Source organism: Monodelphis domestica, chromosome 8 (assembly GCF_027887165.1).
Source record: "Monodelphis domestica isolate mMonDom1 chromosome 8, mMonDom1.pri, whole genome shotgun sequence".
Lineage (NCBI taxonomy): Eukaryota > Metazoa > Chordata > Mammalia > Didelphimorphia > Didelphidae > Monodelphis > Monodelphis domestica.
The window spans coordinates 196,213,028-196,231,652 of NC_077234.1; the positions used below are offsets into that span (position 1 = coordinate 196,213,028).

General features: G+C 35.9%; 1 pseudogene; it reads right to left on the reverse strand.

Moving 5' to 3' along the window:
- Positions 1–242: 242 nt before the first annotated feature.
- Positions 243–2,932, reverse strand: LOC130455970 (YTH domain-containing family protein 2-like; annotated as a pseudogene).
- Positions 2,933–18,625: the final 15,693 nt, after the last annotated feature.

The following is an 18,625-nucleotide window of genomic DNA, read 5'->3' on the forward strand; positions in this document are numbered from 1 at the left end:
TTGAGACAAAAATACTTCATAAAATTTTCTTCCAGTTGAGAAAAAAATTCCATTTTTGGGAATAGGTGTATAAAACTTTCACAACTCATTTTTCCAATTGCAAATGTCAAAATGATGGGGAGGGAAGGAGATAAAAATAATAGGGAAATTGCCACTTATAGATTTTAAAATCCATAAAACATATTAAAAAGACAAAAAACATATGCTAAAACAAAAAAGACAAACTAAAGGAGATTATTTTTTATGTAAACTGCCTAGTGGTTGGTATTGTGTAGTTGGGTTTTTTTCTACTATAGTTACATCCTATATCTCTCTAGGAAATAATAATACTCTTTTCTGCAAAACTGCAATTGTCTCTTTGTAATCAATATAAATAAGAAAAAAATATAATTTTTAAAAGGTCATTTCTCTTCTCTCTCAGAAGTTCTGGTGCAACCATTGTTACAGTCTTAGAAGGATAGCTGCCTTTATTTGGCATAATCTTGGTATTCCTTTTTAACATTTTCCTCTTCCTCTTGGCATTTCTCATAGTGTGAGAAGTCTTCAAAAATGGAGGTGATGTGCTTGTCGCTGGCAATGATTTTCAACATTTACTTAGCCTTTTCAGGAGCACTTCCTGAGTGTTGCTAGAGTTGATCATTGGTTTATTTTCATTACTATGTAGGCTGATATGCCACAACAGGCTATTGGGAATGTTCTTCACAAAGATCCATTAAAATATCTTTTCCATTTGCCCTGATATCACATATGTATTTTAGTTCATAGTACATTTTATTTCTGCTCTGCTTCAGAAGTGTCCAGTACTGTTGATCCTGAAAAGTAAGTAGACAGTGCCATTGTCATTCATGGAGTGATAAGCAGTATCTATCCTCTTATTGCCACTTTTGGTGCAGTACCAAATATATTTAATTTAATTGTAAATGTTATCGTCGGTGTAACTCTCAATGATGAAAACTCAACCATGTTTCATATTCCAGTAAAAATCTCTAGGATTATAATTGTTGATAGACCTTGACTTCTCCTACATTAGGGATTTTCTGAAGGAGAAGACCCAGTTTTATTCAAACTACCCCACCTTGTTACCATCTATTCCATTATGCCTAAACACATTGCCAAGGTTTTGGGGTGACTCCTTGTTTTTGCAAAGATAGCTGGATAGGTGGTGGTAAAGTAAAGGCTAAAGTTGTTGCCCTCTTATGACCTCCACACTGGAGGTTATTATTTATCTGCTGACCTATAGATTGAGGTGGCACTTCCATTGAATGCTGATCAATATTCTAGACAAAAACCTGGAAAGGTCTTTTGCTATAGGACCCTTGCTATTTCAACTTATCCAACACCCATGTTATTTTATTAGAGGAGGCATCTTCTATACGTGTACTAACTATTGATCCATATAAAAGACTTAATCTCCTTTTTGTTGCATTTATCCCCTTCTATTTGAAATAATCCAGCTATGATAACTCATCATGATTTTGAAGTGACATGGCTTTTTGATGATTATAAAATGAAACCTCCCATTGCACACTGGTTGATCCTCAACTTCAGGGACTGTGGCTCCATTACTCACAATCATACTATATCACTGAAGGCTGTTTAAATTATTAGGACAGGTCTTTGTTGCTAAGAAAAGGTTCAGGTTCCATTAAAATAAACATGTAATATAAGGGGTAGCTCAATGATTCGGTATATAGATTGCTGGACTCAGAGTTAGGAGGGTCTGGGTTCAAATATGACTTCACATACTTCTTAGCTGTGTGATTCAGGGCAAGTCAGTTAACCTCAATTGCCTAACCTTTACTACTCATGTCTTAGAACCAATACTTAGTATCAATTCTAAGACAGAAGGTAAGAGTTAGAAAAAAAAAAGATATATGCACCCCCCCCCCCAATGACATTGTTAGACTTCATCTTACATTCTTGTTTTTCAGGCTTACTAGCAGTATCAGCTGAATATGTTCATTTGGAAGGAGTAATGATGATTGGTGGTAAACTACTGTATGCCACCATATTACTAGTAATGGAATCATTACCAATACAGAATGACAACTTTTGAATCATTGCTTGTTACATCTCTGCTGCTCAGATTCAGGACTTTCAACTCTTGATCTATAGTAGTCATACTATTGAGGATTTCGCTGGCAAAAGTTGACTGTTCATCAATCATGGATACACCTAAGAATGTAGAGCACAAGTGTGATTGATATTGCATCAAGAGCTTTGAGTGATCACCAAATGATCGGTGAGAACTGTTATTCCCCTAATCTGAGAAGTCTTTCCCAATGGGAAAGAAATTAAAACCATGCTGGCCCAAAATGGAGTTATCTAGAAGATATGATTTCCTGAATGTAACATCTGATAGAAAGTGACACTTTCAGTTGCTGAGATATTCATAAGATGTTAAGTAAGTCATACATACATGGGTGGGGTACCACCAATGGAATAGATAGCCTAGCTCAATGAATAAGAGAAATGTATTGAAGGACTATGGTAGCTTGTTAGGTAAGAGTCTGACATGATTATATATGCATTATTGGGTCTCACCTATGGACTCAAAGTCATCATTGTTTAATCTTTCCTTCTAATACAAAGGTTCATTTTTTTTTCATTATTGCCTTGACCTTTTTGTCACTTTTGGCTAACATGGCTCATGGATCCTGACTGTCTTTCCTCAGTGTGGCAGCAGTGGCAGATGGACCCCAGTAGAAGGGTGAATAGAGAGTTGCAGCATTATATCCATGATATTTTCCACTGCTATGCCTTTTTTCTTTTTTTAAACCCTTATATTTAATCTTTGAATCAAGAACAAGTATCATTTCCAAGGTAGAAGAGTGGTAAGGGCTAGGCAAATAGGGTTAAAATGACTTGCTCAGGGTCACACAGCTAGGAAATATCTGAATCCATATTTGAACCCATTACCTCCAATCTCCATGCCCGGCTATCTGTCCAATGAGCTGCGGAGCTGCCCCTGCTATGTCTATATCTGTCTTTTATCTCCATTTTCAGAGGCACTCCCCTTTTACAAGTCCTCATCACTACTTGCTTAGACTATTGGAAGAGTTTCCTTATTAATCTCTGTACCTTAAATCTCTCATTTATTCTCTAAAGAATAGCTTAAATGAGATTTGTAAGCACAATTTGGACGAGGTCATTTTCTTGCTTAGTAACTTCTAGTGACTCCCCACTTTCTTTAGGATGAAATGGTATTTAAAACCTTCACAATGTGGTTCTCATCTTCCTTTCTAGGCTCATTAAAGATTACTCTACTTTATGTATCCCAGCCAATTTAGCCCTTCCTGTTTCTCATTCATGACATCCCATCTTGCAATTCTATCTTTCTGTCCAGGTTATCCCAAAATGCATTTATTGTTCTTTCTCACCTTTGAAAACCTCATTTTCCTTAAGTCAGTTACTACCCAAGTAAGGCCTTCCTTCATTGCCCCACCTGCTATTACCTCCCTTCCTATTCATCCATTCAATAAGCATTTATTAAATTCCTAAGATGTGCCAGGGACTATGTTAAACACGGAATACAAAAAGAGCTAAAAGATATTTCCAAAAATGGCATTTATTTATTTTGCATAGATTTTATATACTTTTATATATGTGTACAGATATATTGTCTCCCCAAATAAAATGTAAGTTCATTGATAGCAGGGATCATTTCATTTTCTGCCTTTGTGATCTTGGGGCATAGGAAAATGCTTTGCATATAGTTAATACTAAATAAATGTTTTTTAATTGTTGGGAGCTTAGTTCTTATCTCCTCCTATTTTGTTAACGTCCCATTTGGCAGTTGATTCTAGATATCTGAAAGGTGCAAGGATGATATTAGAAAACAAGTAGTTTTATTAGTTTAGGGATAAAAAGTAAAGTGGCTGCTTGAGAAAAAAAAAAACTAGAATTTGAAGCAGAGCTGAGAGAGCATGTTAATTTCAACTGCTGACAGTTATAACAGTTTTCCCACATCAATTACTCTCTCTGGCAGTTGGCAGAGACAAACTGAGACTATCTCTCAGGGCTGGAGGAGGTAACATCTTTGCCTCTCTATCTCTGTCTGAGGGAAAGATCTGAAGGAACTCAGTATTATCCTTTCCCAACTTGGGAAACACTACTGAATATAGATTGTGGTTTTCATAGATTGTTTATATCTGATAAGACCAAAGAAAAACCTGGTCTTTGGTTTGGATTCTGAACCTGTTAAGACTCAGAGTCCTAACTTGATTCTTGTTGAGAATCAACCAGCTAGCCATTGATATTTTATAATTTGAAGGCAAAGTTAAGATTTATAAGGATATTAGTGGTAGTTTTTATTTAGATAGCATAAATTTGGGTTAGTCAGATCAGGGAGGATTATTATAATATATTGTTATATATATTGTATACATATATAATATATATAAAATATATATATTATAGTATATATTATATATACTTCTCCTGTGAAACACAGGAGAAGTGGTTCCTTGTGGAACCTGGGAGTTTATTTGGGTGGATTTAGAATCTCTTCGAATTAGAAATCCTTTATTTATCCTTATATATTTCAACAAATATTTTATGTTTATAATAAGTCTCTTGAGCATCCTTGTACCTGGCCCTAAAGGAAATTTGAGTTTCACTTCATCACTGAGGATACTTTTGATTACCTCTATCAAAAGTATCTGAACTGTTTGAACCTGATTAGCAAGCTTAACTGTTTTTGAACAGTTTTGAACCTATATTTGAAAAGTTTTTTTTTTCCAATCTAAATACTTTATGTTTTAGCTTGCAAATTTATTTTTACAAAGAGATGGTAGTATCTGAATTAGATTCCCTTTTTCTAGCTAGCTCCTGACAATGTTAGAAAGTTTTCCATGGCTTATATAATTGAAGGGGTGATTTCCTAAAGCAGTCACAGAGAAAGACTCTTTTGATTTCATATCATAGAACCCCAAAAGAAAGATGTATCTCTTGGCTAGGGTCATTTTCCCCTTCTATCTATAATGACTACTTCTACTGACAGCTACCCAGATAAATTATTAACAGTGATAGGACATAGTAATGGCAATGAGATCTAATTTAACCAAAATACTATTTAGGGACTTAAGACTTCAGGTCCTTGATCTTGTTTACTAATGCTACGTGCTATTTCTACCTCCTTTTTTTATCCTTCCATCCCCAAAAGTAGCCTTTTGAACTTGTTTCCACTTTATTTTTACCCCTAAATCACAACTTTTCTCCCTACCTACCACTTAATAAGAGAACAACTCGCTGTATTGCTCTCTGGTTCCCTCATTTTGCTTTTCTTTTTTCTTTCCCTCCACTAAGTAGGCTCTGTTGGCCTTAAGACAGGTATTGACTAAAATCCATTATAATCCCCTTTATAGGAATAATTGTGTTTCTTATAGTTCTAGGAATATTGTTAAGGATTCTATTTTTATTATATAATTATTATTGATAGATTTGTATATTGTTGAGCTAAATAATGATTCCCCTGATGGCCCATGTACTTGGTAGTTCAACTGATGTTAGGTTGGAATTTTCATTACAAAACAAAGAATTCCCTGTAATTTATATTCTGACAATTCCCACTAAGTACTTTCTCTTTCTGACTATATGAGTTTCTCTCTCTTTCTGCCTCTCCATCTTTCTTTCCCTGTGTCTCTTTTTTTCTGTCTGTGTCTACCTCGATCAGTCTCTCTGCCTCTCTGTCTCTCTCTCCTTCTTCCTCTCCCCCTCTCCCTCCTCCTTCCTCTCCTTCTCCTCCTCCTCCTCTTCCTCCTCCTTCTTCTTCTTCCTCCTCCTCCTCTTCCTTCTTCTTCTTCCCCTTCCCCTTCCCCTTCCCCTTCCTCTCCTTCTCCTTCTCCTTCTCCTTCTCCTTCTCCTTCTCCTTCTCCTTCTCCTTCCCCTTCCCCTTCCCCTTCCCCTTCTCCTTCTCTCTCTCTCTCTCTCTCTCTCTCTCTCTCTCTCTCTCTCTCTCTCTCTCTCTCTCTCTCTCTCTCTCTCTCTCTCTCTCTCTCCCTCTCCCCCTCTGCCTCCTCCCTCTCTTAATTTGTGGCATTCAGCTTTGTTATTATATGACTAAGAGAATATCTCCTAAATTTTTACATCCAACTAATTCTGAAGTGCATTGGACTCTAGAGCTAGTAGAAGTAAAGAGTTCTTCACATCCCAGCAGCAGCATTTAGAGCTTCCACTGGTTATAACAATTGTCAGATAGCTTGTCAAAACGTGTGCCAATGGATCACAGACTTTAGCAGATTCTATCAATACAAAAAAGTTTTGGCTTCGGGTCTCTTGGTGGCACATAGTTCACATAGAGGTCCATCCTGCCTACATTTTGAGAGCCTCATCAGCATATTGCCCACTATATGATGCAGTTTTTGTCCAGACAAATTCTTAAAAACCATATATTCATGTCACTTTATCTCTCTGGACCTCAGTTTCTCCAGCTATAAAAAGAGGGAGTTGGATCAGAGGAGTTTTAAGAGTACTCCTAAATCTAAAGCTTAAATTCCATGATTTTGCTAGGTCATAGGCTGGTTGGGATCTAGGTTAGTAGAGGAAGTATTAACATCTATGAATCCTATTTCCTTAAATTATTAAACTATTAAACTATGGAAAGCTACTGATAGCTTTTATTGATCTCCCTTTTAAGGGACATTTCTGTAATGTAATGTTCTTTCAAGGGAATAGTTTGCAAATGCCTATCATAATCAGCTGTGATAGGACCAGAATTCCATGTTTCTCCACAACAAAGATGTGTTTTCCCTAAAAAGCAACAAAAATGTCCCCAAGACCAAATAGACCCCTGTTTCCCTTGTCACAACTTCCCAATCACTTGTGGCCATGCAAGATCACAATCATAATGAGATGGAGCATTTCCAAATTGGTAGATGTCTGAAGAACATTTCTTATGAATCAATACACTCTCCTCTCCTTGCTGCATATTTACATATTGGGCTCAGTAAACCTTCTTTTGTTAACAGTTCAGTTCCTCAGAAGTGTCTCATTTTTCCACTAATCAAAACTGAACCTAAAGGGTGCCTGTGTTCAGCCCATTTCTAGCAGCAATGCACTGATAGAGGAGAAGAGGAATATAATATATACAGTCTATGTACATATTATATACATACAGCAAATGAAACAGGTAAGAATATTCAATTCAATCCAATGACTATTTACTATGTTTAAGGTATTGTGCCTGGCAGTGGGAAATCCAAGACACACAAAAATGGGTTTTGTCCTGTCCTCTGAGTGTTCATAACCTCAATTTACATGACCACTACATTCCAAGAACCTATGCGTAAGCTGAAAATTGTGCATAATTACAAACTCCATTATTTAATAATTATTTCTTATGTGGACTTATGTAGCCACTTTATGACCTTTCTTAGTCTTATCAGAACTACTAGCATCTTGTATTTGGGGTCCATTATTAATAACTAAATAGCATCAATGAAATAGAGAAATGCTGTTCTGAGGCAAACATGACTTGTTACTAGTGAAAACTCAAGACACGGACTGATGTAGGAACTAATGTTTGGGATAAAACAATGTAATGACTCACACTAAGTGAAAATGAGTGTTATTGAGCAAAATGCTTTATATGCATTTCTCTACCCATTTTTTATTGCCAATTTTACACAACTGAATTTGTGTTGAATTTGTATAAGGTTCCACTGTAATTTTAGAAGGGACAAGAAATAACCCTTGAACTGAAGGAATAATGACATGACAGTCAGTGAATAGGTCACTAGATAAAGTATCTGATTCAAGAAAAGAATTGGTAGACTAATTTGACCGGAATCCAAAGTATATATAAAAGGAAATTATATGATATAACTTGAAAAATGGGATGCAGATTGTAAAGGTTTTAAATGCCAGGCTGAAACATATATATATATATATATACTTATATATATATATATATATATATATATATAATGCCAAAGGCAATATGGAGCCACTGTGGATTTTTGAGAAAGGGAGTGACATTGCTCAACCTGTATTTTAGGAATATTAATTTGGCAGTTGTATGGAAGATAGAAAGAGTAATTGTGAGGCTATTAGTATATTTCAGTGGCAGGTGATAAAGTAGGAGAGGGAAGCAGAGCAATGAATGTCTGAGTGAGGAGGATAGATGAGAGAAACTAGATATCAAATCATCAAGAACTTGTAAGAGTTCACCAATGTGGGAATAAAGGAAAAAGGAAGAATTACTGATGACTCAGAAACTGTGTATAAACAGTAAATAAATGCAAAATATTTTGAATATTTAAGGGTACCTATGTTGGGCCCATCCCTAACAGAAATGTACTTAGTTCCTGGAGGTGGGTGAGGAGAGGAATTAGAAGTTTACATCCTAGTATAGTGGGTAAGACAGGGACAAACATTCAGTTCAATCCAACTTCATTTTAAGGCATTTTAAGGCACTGTGCTAGCCACTGGGAAATTAAAAAAAAAAAAGCATATGGAAGGACAAAGTTCTATATGGTCAGAAGAGATCAGGATCATTCAGAGTTAGAAGGAATCATTATCAGACCCTTCTAAGGAAAGCTAATGCTAATAGAAAATGGGTAAAAGAAAGATTATGCATGGCATGTATGAACCATATGAACAGAGAGGTTAGACTAGTAAAATAGAAAGAATTCTAGAATGATTAATAGAATGTTAGCTTCTTGAGGGATGAGTACTGTTTTACTTTTTGCATTTGTTTCCATATGCCTAGTACATAGTTAGCATTTAATAATATTTCCCCCATTCATTCAATCAATCAGTTTCCACTTACCACATTTCACCATTAGGGGAATTTCAGTTGATTCTTACTTTTCCATTTGAGCTTTATGCCATATTTCACATTAATCTTATAGTTTTCTTAGGGGGCTAAGGAAATAAGTAATCTCAGGAAACCAAGTTCCTCTTCTCTCATAATGAAATAGATTTCATCCTTCCAATAAGGAATTGAATTGGCATGAATTGTGATCATTGGAACTAACTGTTTTTCTGGATTACCTGCTTAAGTTATTTTTTGCATTATAACATATTTAAGTTCAGGGGCAGCACCAGAATAAGCAACACTCTGGAATAAAGAAATTATTTTTGTGACACTTAAAAAACCTCTTTTTAATTGGGAGTTTAGCACACCATTTGTTTCCTATCACTTTGAGTACTCCGGTTGTATGTTTGGAGTGTCTGTTATAAAGGTAAATCTCTTGACTTCAGAAATTAATTTGTTTCAAAAATACAATTTTTATGAGGGAATTAAAGGTAAAATCACCCTGTTGTACCCATCACAAGCTACTATTCTAAATTTCTGGGCTAAAGGAAATGTATGCATAGATGATTTGTATTTAATTAATATCCATAAAAATTATTGATCATCAGGATATATAAATATATAGATATAGATATATCCTGCATCCAAAAGATACCTCTTCATTTAACATTATCTTATTCAAACACTGGCATCTTTAATGGAACTAATAGGGTTAGTACCTCTAGCTCAGACTTAACTCAACAGACTAGTGAATATAGAAAAGTAAATAAAATTAACCATGCCTTAAACATTCATCCAACAACATTTATGATTAACCACAGATTTTTAATTTAAGAAATCAGAAACATCTACAAATAAACTATTTTATCTCTGATTTAAAATCAATCTTTCCCTGACACAGACTTATCCTTTTTAGGAAGGAAGGATTTTAAGTACTTTCCTGTATCATTTCGTGAAGACAACTAGCATCCATCAAATATCGGAGCCTCAAAAAGCTCTTAGACTGCTTATTACTGAATAAAAACTCATTTTCCTAATTCTCTGCTTTTTGATGATCTTTCTCTGTCAATATATCTGTCTTACTCTCTCTTCCTGTCTCTGTTTCTATCTGGCTTTGTCTCTTCCTGTTGCTCTCTTTCTCTCTCTGTCTTTTGTCTCTCTTTCTCTGTTTTCCTTTGTGTCTCTCTCAGTATCCTTCTGTCTCTGTAGTTATCTCTCCATATCTCTGTGTCAGTATCTCAATGTCTCAATCTGCCTCTCTGTACATCTTTCTTTAATTGTTTGTCTCTGTCTCTGTGTGTCTATCTTAGCTCTTCTCTCTCTCTCTCTCTCTCTCTCTCTCTCTCTCTCTCTCTCTCTCTGTCTCTCTCTCTCTCCCTCTCCCTCTCTCTCTCTCTCTCTCTCTCTCTCTCTCTCTCTCTCTCTCTCTCTCTCTCTCTCTCTCTCTCTCTCTCTTTCTCTCTCTCTCTCTCTCTCTCTCTCTCTCTCTCTCTCTCTCTCTCTCTCTCTCTCTCTCTCTCTCTCTCTCTCTCTCTCTCTCTCTCCCCCCTCCCTACCTCCTCTAATCCTCTTTTTCCCACTATGGAAGGTGGTGACTGTTGTTTTTTAATGAGGTGATAGTAGTTATTTTGTTTCAGCAATCAATTCAACTTTATACTGTATGGAACTGTAATTAGAGACAGTCACTGGTACTTAAAAAAACACACTGAGTATCTTTCAAAATAATTCAAATTACTTTAAAATTAATGGGCACTCCTACCTAAATAATTAATCATTTTCTAAAGTTTCCTCATTGAATTATACAGTGTTGCAGCGAATACCACAAGAAACATTCCTGAACCTTCAAAGGAAAAATGAAGCAGTCGTGGTATTTTCATTATTATCCATAATTTATATAGTGCCATAGGTGTATACAGAATTGTACGATGGACTCAATGGGCTGTGCTCTATACAGCAGACAGCAAAAAGATTTTTGCCTTGAGGGGATTACAATATAAATGCACACAGGGGACACATGAGACAATACACACCGATAAAATACAATATGAGCAATATAGAGTGGTGAGTGGTTATTGTAGCTGAAATGCTTCCCTGAACAGATGGGGTTTTAGGAGGTTTTTGAGGAAAGAGAGTGAGCAGGCTTGCTAAACATTAATAGAGGAACTGCTTCAAGCAATGCAGGGAGGATATAAAATTGGACACTTGGGAGGAATTATAAGTTGGAACCTCATTCCCCCTCCATTGCTAGGGTGTTTCACCTCAGATGTCAGTCTTTTGGCAACTAGAGAGAGATCTCATGCATAAGAAAGGCTGATCATCTCATAGCATAAGCAATTTCATAGGAATATTCAGTTTGGATAAGACCTTGGAAATCATCTAAGGCAGCCCCTCATTATAGAGATGAAGAAACTGAAGAATAGAAGTTACATGATTTGCTTATGATCACACATTTAGGAAGTGGAATAACCAATATCTGAATACAGGCCCTTTGCCTCCAAAACCAGGGCAAAAGTTAACTAGGATCTGGTAGTAGGTAGAATTAATTGTTCAAAGGATGAGTTGATCATGAAGGGAAGGGCATTGGCAGTAGGGAGGTGGATATCTGAACACAAATCCAAGGACAGAAATGGGTCAGTGTGCTACCAAGCTTTATAATGAAGAAAAAGTGAGAAAGTTTCAATATATGCCAAAGAAATTCTCTGGTGAGTATTCTAATACATAAATGAGACAGACAATAGTCCTTGCCCTCAAACAGTTTACATGTTTATATCAATCTGGGGTAAACCAGTATGTTTATACCTAAAAATTAAAGATATAAAAATGAAGTAATTTCACTAGATGATAGTTGGGTGTGGGCACAACTGGGGAGAAGTCTCTTTAAATAAGTGTCATTTAAATTGAGTCTGAAGGGAACAGGGGTTCCCAAAAAGCAGAAGTGAGGAGGGATTCAAGCCATGGGAGAGCCTATGCAAAGGCATGAAGATTGCAAATGGAATTTCATGTGCAGGGAACAACAATAGATAACTACCTGTGGGGTTTTCTTGGTGAGGATCCTGGGATTCACTAGATCCTTTTATCAGTCAATCAAGGTTAAGTGACTTGCCCAAAATCACACCTCTAGGAAGTGTCTGAGGCTAAATTTGAACTCAGATCTTCCTAATTCTAGGCCTAATATTCTTAACAACAGTCCCACAGCTATCTTAAAATTGACTGAAGTTTACTTGATAGGATCTTTAAATGCCAACCAGAGGAATATATGATTTTCTTAAAGGGAACTAGGCGTCACTGAAGCTTCTTAATCAGGAGAGTGTCTTGGTCAGACCTGCAGACTATCAGCTTGTATTTGAAAGAATTTTGGTGCAATGAATTGAAAGATCTCTGAGTTCAAATTCTGACTGTTATTTACTATCTGTTTATCTTGGTGATGTTTTGTTTGTTTTTCTACTCCTCTGGGATTCAGTTCCATTATTTGCAAAATGAGGCAGTTCAAAAATACCAGTTCAAAACTCCCTTCTGATGGTTTGTCATATTTCTGTGACCTTTGGCAAGTGACTTAATTCCTATAGTTTCAATTTTTCCAACTGTAAAATTAGAGAATTGGACTGGATGGACTTCGAGATCCCTTCTAGATCCTTTTCCACATGAAATATGTGATAAAATTTCTAGTAATCCCCAATTAAGGGGGCAGCTAGGTAGCTCAGTGGATTGAAAGATAGTCCTAGCGATGGAAGGTCCTAGGTTTAAAAGTGGTCTCAGACACTTTCTGGCTGTATGGCTCTGGCCAAGTCACTTAACCCCCATCGTTTAGCCCTTAGTACTCTTCTGTCTTGAAAGCAAAATATAGTATTGATTCTAAGATGTAAGGTAAAAGTTTTTCTTTTAAAACCCAATTTAAAAGATGAAAAAACTAAGGTTCAATGAAGTTGTAAGGATTTCCATTGATCATGCAGCTAATAAGTGTCAAAAGTGAGATTCAAATTCAAATCGCCTGCCCACAAATCCTATGCTTTTTCTTCCACGACTCTAGAAAATAAGGACAAAAGTCTATCCTGTGAAACTGGATAGCTCAAATAAAAATAATTACCATTTAATGTTTGGTGACTGAATACAGTTGTATTATCTTTTTGATCGAGAAATTAGTTATAATAGATAGCTTTGGCTGGGATAGTTTTATACCTAGGAAAAATAAAGGGCTGTGAATAGTCTTTCTCCCTGCTACTAAAAAAAGAAAAATAACTTATCTCTCCATCAATATCTGTACTTCCATAATTAAAAATAATTAATTTGAAGCAAATACTATTCTAGTCCTACTAGACTAGATTTTCCAGATTTTTTTTTTGGTAATTTAAGAAAAAAGACCCTGGACCATTGTGACCCCAAAATGGAGAGAAAGGTCTCATAAAGACAAAGCAAGGTAATCTCAGAACAAACCACTCATTTCCCAGTTTTACTTACAACTGGCACTAGCCAAAAGAATTGGATAACTTTGGAAACCAAAGCCCTGATGGATAGAAATTGAGAAAAATTAATATAGACCAATATTTGACTTGATGTTCTGAGTCAAAGACCAAAGACAGAAACAGATGAGTTCTATTAGAGCCTAAGATTGGGAGCTCCATTTACCAACTACTATAGTAATAAGATAGTCCTCTTAATAAATTTTGAACCACTTCTTTCTTTTTTTTTTTAATTTTATAGTATTTTATTTGATCATTTCCATGCATTTTTCATTAAAGACAAAGATCATTTTCTTTTCCTCCCTCCCACCCCTCGTGGCCGACGTGTGATTCCACTGGTATCATATGTGTTCTTGACTTGAACCCATTGCCATGTTGTTAGTATTTGCATCAGAGTGTTCGCTCCGAGTCTTTCCTCTGTCATGTCCCCTCAGCCATTGTAGTCAGGCAGTTGCTTTTCCTTGGTGTTTCTATTCCCTCAGTTTGTCCTCTGCTTTTGGATAGTGTTTTTTTCTCCTTGATCCCTGCAGATTGTGCAGGGACATTACACCACCACTAATGGAGAAGTCCATTACGTTCGATGATACCACAGTGTGTTTGTCTCTGTGTACAATGTTCTCCTGGTTCTGCTCCTCTCGCTCTGCATCACTTCCTGGAGGTTGTTCCAGTTCACATGGAAATCCTCCACTTTATTATTCCTTTGAGCACAATAGTATTCCATCACCAACATATACCACAATTTGTTCAGCCATTCCCCAATTGATGGGCATCCCCTCATTTTCCAATTTTTGGCCACCACAAAGAGCACAGCTATGAATATTTTTGTACAAGTCTTTTTGTCCATTATCTCTTTGGGGTACAAACCCAGCAGTGCTATGACTGGATCAAAGGGCAGACAGTCTTTTAGTGCCCTTTGGGCATAGTTCCAAATTGCCCTCCAGAATGGCTGGATCAGTTCACAACTCCACCAGCAATGAATTAATGTCCCTACTTTGCCACATCCCCTCCAGCATTCATTACTTTCCATAACTGTCATGTTAGCCAATCTGCTAGGTGTGAGGTGATACCTCAGAGTTGTTTTGATTTGCATCTCTCTGATTATAAGAGATGTGGAGCACTTCTTCATGTGCTTATTAATAGTTTTGATTTCTTTATCTGAAAACTGTCTATCCATGTCCCTTGCCCATTTATCAATTGGGGAATGGCTTGATTTTTTGTACAATTGATTTAGCTCTTTATAAATTTGAGTAATTAAACCTTTGTCAGAGGTTTTTATGAAGATTTTTTCCCAACTTGTTGTTTTCCTTCTGATTTTAGTTACATTGATTTTGTTTGTACAAAAGCCTTTTAATTTGATGTAGTCGAAATTATTTATTTTACATTTTGTGATTCTCTCTATGTCTTGCTTGGTTTTAAAGTCTTTCCCTTCCCAAAGGTCTGACATGTATACTATTCTGTGTTTACCCAATTTACTTATGGTTTCCTTCTTTATGTTTAAGTCTTTCACCCATTTTGAATTTATCTTGGTGTAGGGTGTGAGGTGTTGATCAATTCCTAATCTCTCCCACACTGTCTTCCAATTTTCCCAGCAGTTCTTATCAAATAGTGAATTTTTGTCCCAAGACCTGGGATCTTTGGGTTTATCGTATACTATCTGGCTGAGGTCGCTTTCCCCCAGTCTATTCCACTGATCCTCCTTTCTGTCTCTTAGCCAGTACCAAATTGTTTTGATGACTGCTGCTTTGTAATATAGTTTGAGGTCTGGGACTGCAAGGCCCCCATCATATGTGTTTTTTTTTCATTATTTCCCTGGATATCCTTGATCTTTTGTTATTCCAAATGAACTTTGTTATGCTTTTTTCCAAATCAGTAAAGAAATTTTTTGGGAGTTCCATGGGTGTGGCACTAAATAGATAAATAAGTTTGGGCAGGATAGTCATTTTTATTATGTTGGCTCGTCCTACCCATGAGCAGTTAATGTTTTTCCAATTGCTCAAGTCTAGTTTTAGTTGTGTGGCGAGTGTTTTGTAGTTGTGTTCATATAGTTCCTGTGTTTGTCTTGGGAGGTAGATTCCTAGGTATTTTATTTTGTCTAAGGTGATTTTGAATGGGATTTCTCTTTCTAGTTCCTGCTGCTGAGCTGTGTTGGAGATATATAGCAAAGCTGATGACTTATGTGGGTTTATTTTGTATCCTGCAACTTTGCTAAAGTTGTTGATTATTTCAATTAGCTTTTTGGTTGAATCTCTAGGATTCTTTAAGTAGACCATCATGTCATCTGCAAAAAGTGATAACTTGGTCTCCTCCTTGCCTATTTTGATGCCTTCAATTCCTTTATCTTCTCTAATTGCTACTGCTAGTGTTTCTAGTACAATGTCAAATAGTAGAGGTGATAATGGGCATCCTTGTTTCACTCCTGATCTTATTGGGAATGCATCTAGTTTATCCCCATTGCAAATGATATTAGCTGATGGTTTTAGATATATACTGTTTATTATTTTTAGGAATGACCCTTCTATTCCTATGCTTTCTAGTGTTTTTAATAGGAATGGGTGTTGTATTTTATCAAAGGCTTTTTCTGCATCTATTGAGATAATCATGTGGTTCTTGTTGGTTTGCTTGTTAATGTGGTCAATTATGTGGATGGTTTTCCTAATATTGAACCAGCCCTGCATCCCTGGTATAAATCCTACTTGATCATGGTGGATGACCCTTCTGATCACTTGCTGAAGTCTTTTTGCTAGTATCCTATTTAAGATTTTTGCATCTATATTCATTAGGGAGATTGGTCTATAGTTTTCTTTCTCTGTTTTTGACCTGCCTGGTTTTGGAATCAGTACCATGAACCACTTCTTTCTTAGAAGTAAAGTGAATTAGTTTTCTTATAATTCAAAATTCTATGTTTTTAAGTTCATGCTATTCTCAAAACTCCAGCTGAAGTGATGATATTTTGTGAAATTGAGCAGTATCCAAAATAACTGACCTCCCATAGATAAAAGACTTCTCACAGAATATTAGGCTTTCTTAATAACTCAGACATCATCTGATAAAGGACTTCTTAACCTGCAATGTGTGAACTTCAAAAATATTTTAACTGTATTTTAATGTAATTGGTTTTCTTTATATTTTCTACAGACTTAATTTTATTCATTGAAAAACATCCTCAGGTGTTTGTAGATTTCACCAGACTGCCAAAGGAGTTCATGATATATAGAAGAAGGTTTAGAATCTCTGATCTAGTTAATCCTTGTTGCAGAGAAAGAAGGCCAAGGCTCAAAGAGGTAAATATGAATTGTCTATGGTCATCCTGGCAGCTTGAAAAAGAGCCTGGACAAAATTCCGGGTTTCAGACTCCCTCTTTGGAATCCTTTGCACCATACTCCATTTACAAAGATCAGCCCTTTGGGGGATTTTGCTTGTACTCAGTTATACTTCACATATTATTTCACATCAAAGATGTCACCTGATTTTCATTTAGAAATGGTAAAGTATTTGCACATATTAACTTGTTCTTTCCTCCAGGGCACAAGCATGGTTTTGATTTGCTTAGTCTGATCATTATTAAAAAAAAAAAAGCTAGGTTGTCACACATCTAGGTAATCAATCAATCAAACAAATATTTATTGAATGTCTATACTTTGTTCAGAGCATTCAGCTTGGTACTTTGGGGAATTTTAAACAAAACTATAAAATATGGTCCCTGTCCATGAAGAGTTGGTAATCTTGTTGTGGAAATGAAACAAAAATAAAAATGGCAAACAATAAAAGATATTATAAAATAAGTATCAAGTGAGTGGTACAAATTATATAGACTAGGATTTCAGGGGAAGAAAAGATAATTTTTCAACGGGAATGGTTAGGGAAGATTTCATGAAAAGGGGCAACATCTGAACTGGCCTTTGAAAAAGAGTTTTTATTTAGATTAGCAAATAGGAAAGAGAAAGTCATAGCATGAGGGAAGATTAGCAAAAAGAAGGGTACTAAAGCAAGAAAGCACAAAGTACATTTAGGAATCTGGGACCATAATTGTATGTCAAGCAGAAGCTTTATGTAGGTATTTATAAGTGAGACTGGGAAACTAGATTGGGGCCAGGTTATTTGGAACTTGCCTAAAACAGTTTGGACTTCATTCTCTACACCATAATAGGGTACTGAAGAAAGGAGCCCTGGCATCATGAAAGTGGCATTTGTTTGAAAACAAGAAATGAAAACAACAATAATATGAGAACAAGTGAAATGGATGGATGAGTGAGTATTAAGCTCTCTGCAAATATGAAATGAAGTACTCTAAATATATGAGCAAGAATTGTAACATCAACAGAATATATTAATAGAGCACGACTATTGTCTTTTACTGTGCAATTTGTACAGAGGGCTAGTCTTTTTAATATTCACTACATATGAATAAAAGCATCAAAATTGAGCTGGACAGGACTTTAGAGGTCATCTAGTCCAAACTCTCCCCACCCTAACCCCTTTCTAGATGATCAAAGTGAGGCCCAGAGAGTGGACCAGTATCACACAGATACAACTGATACCTGAGTTTGGTTCCTCTTGCTCTAAATTCAACAATGTACAGGGATAAGTATTATACTGAATATTAGCAATGACACTTTGAAGTAAGACAAGAAGAGAGAGGAAGATTATATTCATTCTGCTTATAACTGGCCAGACTGATTTGTTTGATTAACTTTGTGGACCACAGGATTTAAGCTTCCAAGAAACCTTAGAAATCATCTCTTCTAACATCCTATTTTGAAAGATGAAGAAAAGGAAGGGAATTGGCTACTCCAAGGTTATAGAAATAGTGTGTCGCAGAGCTGGGATTTCATCCTGGATCATCTTGATTGCAAATAGCTGCTTTTTTTCCCCTCCACTGTATCACCAAAATGTTTCATATGTTTGGACTATATCTTGTATCTCTTTTAATTATTGAAAAACTCACTTTTTTTCAAAATAAAGTTTAATATCTACTAGGCTGCAAGTTCAACCAAGTACTTAAAAGGTACACAGCTGCATGTAATAAATATTTGAAAATAAATAACCTACAAGGTGTGTGGCAACATTTTTTTCTAATGCTTTTTAATTTAGCAATAAAATAGTTCCTGCTCCTAAGGGTAGTACAATGAGGTAATTCTTAGTTATGCATTCAGAACTAAAGGCAAAGTACAGAATGTTGTTAAGGTTAATTATCTCAATGTATGGCCCCCAATGAAGGGGATTATAGTTATTAAAACAGTACACCTCAGGGTTTGGGGCTATAGTAAAAGATTTTATATTCATTACCAAGGGTTGCTAAAATCCATTATAATCTTTAACAATGACAATAATAACAATAATAATAGCTATTATTATTCTAAGTGGTACTTGTATAGTACCACTTTGCTACTTCATCAGGATTTGTAAGACT